Here is a 7,311-nt window from a genome sequence, read left to right on the forward strand (position 1 = left end):
ATCTTTCTAAACATATGCAAAATGTCAGATAAGTGGTCCAAAGACATTCAAACCCCAACATCCAAGGTTTCAATCGATATTTGGTATTCATATTGGTACCCAATCAAATTCGAATTCTATTAGGTGAAAAGCCCCACATTATAATGAGGTAAAAGAATCTCTAATAAAGGTGACTTTGTATCAGAGAAAATTCATATTCAAATCTTTTGATTAAAAATATATAAACACATATTACTATACCACAATTTCTATTGGTCGTTGATAGATTGAAGAGTTAATAACTTTGATGGTTACTCAACTATCAACTTTTTTCACAGAAAGTCACTAAACTTTCATTTTTAACTCAAAAGTTACTCAACTATGACTTATTTGCATAGAAAGTCACTCAGCCTATTTAATTATTTTTTTCACTAAAATTTGCTGACATGAAATTTTTATTGGAAAAATTGTATATAATAGCAAATTATTAATTCAAATTAAACGCTATAAATATAGTTTGATTTAATTGTACCCCATAGCAAACTGTTGCTATTTCACCTCTCTCCTGGTGAATCTCGCTCGCCACTCTCGTTCTCTCCCTCGCCTCTCTCGTTTTTTTATACAAACACAAGTGTATAAAGTGTGTTTGTGTTTGTGTAAAGCGAGAGAAAATTATATATATACATATATTTTCATTCCCCTCTCTCCCCTCTCCCAGATCTCGCTCGCCACTCTCCCAGATCTCGCTCTTTCACTCGCCTCTCTCACTTTATACAAAAAAATGCAAATTGTATAAAATGCGTTTGTGTTTATATAAAACAACAGAAAATTGTATATATACATATATTTTCGTTCCCCTCTCCCAGATCTCGCTCTCTCACTCGCCTCTCTCACTTTATACAAAAACGCAAATGTATAAAATGCGTGAAAATTGTATATATACATATACTTTCGTTCCCCTCTCTCCTCTCTCCCAGATCTCACTCGCCACTCTCCCAGATCTCGCTCGCTCACTCGCCTCTCTCACTTTATAATATACATATTTATGTTTGCTATGGAGCGCAATTATGCAAACTTTGTTATAGCTAGCATACAAATATGAATTTTGTGTTTGCTATATGCAAAAGTTACTCATTTTTATTTTTAACCAAAATTTTAGAACCAAATGCATATTCATTTAAACTATTTAATGACCCGCCCCATTTAATCCGACCCGCTAAAAATTTTATTTTACCATTAATTCCCTAAATCATTCTCTCTTGTTTCCTTCTTTCTCCTAGCATTCTTATTCTCTTTTCTTTTCCTTTTAATTTCTCAAAAGCAAGACAAGATTATAAGAGTTGCTCTTTTTTGTGTTTTTTTTTTGTTTTGTTTTGCATTCTAATTTCTTGCCTTAATTAATCTTGACTTCCTTAGCTATCAAGAAGTCTAATATTTTACAGCTCCAACTTTTTTTTATATATATATTAATGGAATGAAACCTTTTGTCTATATATCTTTTCTTCAATCTCCAACCACCAAAATGATCCAACTACTCAGAATCTCTTTTCCTCACCACCATTATATGTATTCATTTTCTTCATAATATTTTGAATTTTTTTACCAAAGTAAGCCATTATTAAAATCAATTTATCAAAATAATACATTTTTTTGAAATTTTACAAAACTAGTATAAACGTAGTTCTCAGTAACGTTTTAGGTTATATTTTATTCAAAAAAAAGTCAATAACAAAAAGACAAAAATCTGACATAGTAAATAGACATAAAACGTTATTGTCAGTAACGTTTTATAATTCGTTACTCTGAGTCATGTGTTACAGCTAAAACGTAACTCACGGTAACGTTTTTATGGAATATATAATTTTCTCTTTTCTTCTCTTTTCATTCATAGATACTACTTTTGCAAGAAAAGGAAGAGTGAAGAGGGCTTTTCTATAATATTAATTAATTCTTTTTTTAATAGTTATTTTGCTTACTTATTAGGGATAAGGGTCTGAAAAATACTCCAACTTTGGTCGAATTTGCTGTTGCGATACTAAACTTTTATGCGGACCTATTACCTCCCTAGATTATTTAATACCGTATTTTAAACATATTTATTTGCCCTCGTGGACATAAAAAATAATGCAAAATTATAAATAGTAATGTGTCCAAGTGAGCACATATATACCTTTAAAATACACTATTAAATAGCTCAGGGAGTAAACAATATGGTATTAAATAGTCTAGGGAGGTAATAGGTCCTTATAAAAGTTTAGTGTCGCAACAACAAATTCGATCAAAGTTAGGATATTTTTCAAACCCTTATCCCTACTTATTATATTTTTTTCCTCAAAATCCACCTCAATGGTGGGGGATTAGGCAAACCCCTACTTGTTCATTCCATCAGCAAAAGAGAGTTACAAGGAATGGAAGATAGTCCTTCCTCTATGGGGGTTAATAAGGATGAAAACTTCATCCTTGTACAAAAAGTGCCCTATAAATAGACTATAAGTTTGGATGTAGCTTACTTATTACGTCAATTTAATTCAATTGTTTCTTTATTGATAGTCTAATAATTAATAATCATAAGAAACCGAATGATCTAATATTTGGAAGGATGATATCTCAAGCTAGAAGAAGATCTCTCATATAATTTATTTACAAATTTTGAAATTGAAATGATACAAGACAAGCTCCAATTTGTGCAAAGTCTTCCTCATTTTTTTTTCCTTTTGTTTAAAAAAAATATTGTCTATGTAGAAAAGAGAAAGAAAAGAGAAAATCATATATATTTCAAGTGAAGGTATATACAAAATATATCTATCTATTTTAATAGTGGAAATTTGAATAATGAATGAGGCATGTACAAGATTGAGTTTCAATTTTCAGCCATTAGAGAAACGTTACTGTGAGTTACGTTTTAGCTGTAAAACGTGCTTCACAATAACAAATTATAAAATGTTACTGACAATAACGTTTTATGTTTGTTTACTCTGTCAGATTTTTGTCTTTTAGCTATTGAATTTTTTTTAATAAAATATAACCTAAAACATTACTGCGAACTACGTTTATACTAGTTTTGTAAAATTTCAAAAAAACATATTATTTTGGTGAATTGATTTTAATAATGGCTTACTGTGGTCAAAACATCTAATATTTCCTAACTTTCTTTATTTTGAAGTTATGTGTTGTGGGGTGCATTGTAATTCTCAAAAGATCACACCAAAACTCTCATTCAATCATAATAACTTGACAAAAGACCTTCTTTCCACTTAATGTTCATCCATCCATCTCTAAGTATTTAGTTTTCTCCTCTTCACTGGACTACTATGCGAGAATTCGACCGCGACTCAACTCCTGAGCCATCAATTCTGTAACTTAAACATATTGCATCCAACACACCAAGTGGACTCTGAGGAACAAAGGGAATTGAAGAAGCAATTGAATATTGTGTACTTAAATCTAGATAAAATGAAAGGAGGAATTCATTATAAACTCCTACTTAATAGAGATTTTGAAATTGAGAAATTAAAAAAAGAAGAATGCTTAGGAGAAAGAAGAAGACAAGAGAGAATGATTTGGGGAACTAATGGTAAAATAAAAAGTTCAATATCATATTTTTAGTGGGTCGGGTTAAATGGGACGGGTCATTAAATGGTTTAAATGGATATGTATTTGGTTCTTAAAATTTTGGTTAAAAATAAAAATTCTATGTCAGCAAATTTTAGGGGAAAAAATAATTAAATAGACTGAGTGACTTTCTATGCAAAGAAATCATAGTTGAGTGACTTTTGAGTTGAAAATGAAAATTGAGTGACTTTCTGTGAAAAGAGTTTATAGTTGAGTGACCATCAAGGTTATTAACTCATAGATTGAATAACGAAAAAGGACTAACTTAGGCAATTTTTCCTATAATATGTCACCATATAAATTATGTCCTTGTATTAAAAGTTGTGCTAATGTTACTTATGAAAAATTATTCGTAAGATACAATCTACAGATGATCGAGTCTCTCAGTTCAACTATACCAAAAAAAAACAGATACTACCCTCTGATGTTTGCTCTACTCTATAGAAAAAATATTTGCTCACAAAAATATTTTTCATAAATACGATTGGAAAGATGTCTAATAATTTTATTGAACACTCTTACATGGTTAATATCATAACTTTTTTATATATTAATTATATATAACATAATATCAAATAAAATATAGAACTAATGCAAATTTTACAACTATACCAAACAAATTATTAATATTTGTATTATTTTTACTAGGCTAAACACAGACACAATTTCTTAATTTGTCTCTAAATTTTATTTTGACACTCTAACTCAATTTTGTTTTCATTTTAACCTTCTAACTTCATTTTTCATATACAAATAGCATTTACACATAAAATACTGACTAAGTACAAATTAGTGAGATAACTCACCTTTTAAAGTGCATTAAGGAATTCTTGTTATAGAGTAGTTAATATTCGATATTTTTAATATTAACCAGTCTATTCCCCTATTTTTATTTCCTCTATTTTTTCTTCAACTCCATTTTTTCCCTTCATCTACTTTATTTAATTCATTTATTTTCTTCATCTACCTCTTTTTTTATTAACTCTCTCTTGGCTAAATATATATCTTGAGGGAAAAAAATTAGATTTTTTTTATTTATTTTTTATTTTTTACTGTGTGGATATAAGTACTTTAAATAGGTTGAAGTTCAGATATCAAATCAAGTCAACAATGTTACTTATGTGTTGCTAAACAAGGCAAATAAAAAGATGTCAATTTGTCTACGTGAAAGATGTTTTGGCTAGGTCTTTTACTTGTAGAATGACCAAATATATCAAAAAATTGGGTCGAATCAAATTAAAAAATCAGACTGAATTGAATCTAACTTTAAAATAAAATGAACCAAATCTAATTACTTATCGAACCAAACTAAACATAGTAAAATATTACCCTTTTGGTTCCAAAACTAAACATAGTAAGATGTTGTGCTTTTGATTCCAAAATCAATTTTGTTAGCCCTTGACCCTTGTGAATGGAGTCTCTTTCATTTTGGTAGCTTCAGGAGTCAGATCTCCTCTGTTATGTATTTTGGCTCCTTGATGGATGAATGCATCCTCTTTATTAAAGATCAATGGGGAAAAATTATTATTTTTAAAAAAATTATCAAATCATTACTCTTATTTAGAAATGGCAATTGAGGACGAACACTGCATTATGGATGGTACTAAAAACTATAAAGGTTGTATATTAAAGACGTGACAAATGATAAGAATTCTGTAGTCTTATTGACTAAAGGGTAACTGACTATTTCTAATGTGCATACGTGTCGTTTTTGGGCTAAAATTTTCCTATGCAATTTGTATAGGTGTCATATTATGGTGCTCACTTTAAAATCTTGACTTCAATTGTTTCTATTTCATTAGTTTACCATTTTCTATGTCCTCGTGATTTTTTGTGTTCTTGAAATACTTGTATTACTAACATCTGTTGAGTTTTTTTTTTATAGTGATTGCCATTTCGGCATCGAAAAGATGAAGCATATCAGTGTTATAGTTCATCTGCCGAAATTTGTGTCATGTGATATAATTAAAATTTTGAAATTCAATATTATTACTCCTATATATATATATATATATATATTTATATATATTACTTTACTCTTATTTAGAAGTGACACTTGGGTTGGGACTAACACAGCTTTAAGAAGTGATACCAAAAGCAGTTCAAGTTGTACTATTGGGTTGGGACTAACACAGCTTTAAGAAGTGATACCAAAAGCAGTTCAAGTTGTACCAAAAGGACAAACAAAGCAACACGAAATTGTACCAAAAGTAACATAAATTGTACCTTCACTTTGGACCCATTTTATTTCTTTTATTTTCTTGCCTAGCCACGTGTATGCACCCTTTTCTTTGGTAGACACGTATTACATCTTTAATTACTTACTTATTTGCTTTTATATATATAACTAGTAAAGAAAGCTCAGGCGCTGCCCGGGCCCAACATTAATAAAGTTATATTGTTACTCTCTCCGTCCCATATTAGATGAGAATCTTACTAAAAATATTTTTTTCATATTATTTGAGCACTTATTAAATTAGGATAGAATTAATTAATTCTTTTCCATTTTACCCATACAATTAATATGACCATTCCTATATTGTATGTGTATTTTTTGTAACTCATTTCAATGTGCATTGATATAAACAAAGGGCAAAATGGTGAAGTCTTCCAATGTATTAATGATTTCTTAATCACAGTGTAAAGTTGGAAGTGTCCATCTAATATGGGACGGAGGGAGTATAGTTTATGTATTGTTATAAAATTAGTAAAGATTGTTATAATATATGTTGCTCATAAGTGAGCTAATATAGAAACTTATTTGTCATTTGTCTTTTAATTTCAATTTTAAATAGCAATAAATGTAGCGATAAGATTGAGGGTAGAAATGAAGCATATCTTTCTAAATTTAAGTAAAAATAAACAGAGTAGAAGTAACATTAGGGTTATCGATAGGACGATTCATTCGGTCATTTTTAAAAAAATTATATCATTCAATTTTTTGGCTATTTTATAATGTCTAACCAAAATTAAAATTTTAAAATCATCCCAATCCTAATTCATGTGATACAAGCAGTACAAAAATTAGTGTTTTTTTTTTGTTGCCTTGTAGATATTTTAAGTTATTATTTATTGTAAATTATAGTACTTTTTATTAAAGTTTTTAATAATATATGTTACTTTTTATGTTTGAGAGTTAAACCAACCTTTTTTTATATGTCTTTTAATCTTATATGTATTTTATCCTTTTCCATTTTCAAAAACCAATACTCTCTCCATTTTATTTTATATGTCATTTCTTTTTATAAATATATTGGTTATTCCCTCTTCTTATTGGAACACATGTTGACTTGTGGTGAATATTTATTCCCTTTTCTTATATAGTAATAATAAGTGGGAATATCTACTACTTAGCACATGATAAGTGTTGGATGATATGTGCTTTGGTAGTGTTGTACATTCTTCTTTTATGGCTGTACCTTTAAAATTTATATTATTGGACAATTTAACACCATTAATTACCTACCTCATTTGGGTCCATTTATATATATATATTACTCTTATTTAGAAATGGGAGTTTGGGAGAACCAACATTGCACTAAAGAGTTCGACTAAAAGCTATAGAAATTGTACATTGAGGCCCACCAAAAAGATGAACTAAAGTAACTTCATCTACTTCTACTTTTTCTACACATTGAAATGTGTACTGCTTTCTGTACACGTGTTTTTCTGACAATTTTGGTTATATTTTTCTTTAAAATAATTATTGCCTCGATTTTT

The 7,311-nt window shown here is 29.0% G+C and overlaps 2 protein-coding genes across 5 annotated transcripts in view; both read left to right on the forward strand.

Annotated features, from left to right (window-relative positions):
- LOC125864265 (non-specific lipid-transfer protein 2) overlaps nucleotides 1-7,311 on the forward strand; it is a 124,959-nt gene that overhangs the window by 63,475 nt on the left and 54,173 nt on the right.
- LOC125864263 (non-specific lipid-transfer protein 2) overlaps nucleotides 1-7,311 on the forward strand; it is a 112,530-nt gene that overhangs the window by 51,046 nt on the left and 54,173 nt on the right. The gene's annotated exons all lie outside the window — the stretch shown is intronic.

Source organism: Solanum stenotomum, chromosome 5, assembly GCF_019186545.1.
Source record: "Solanum stenotomum isolate F172 chromosome 5, ASM1918654v1, whole genome shotgun sequence".
NCBI lineage: Eukaryota > Viridiplantae > Streptophyta > Magnoliopsida > Solanales > Solanaceae > Solanum > Solanum stenotomum.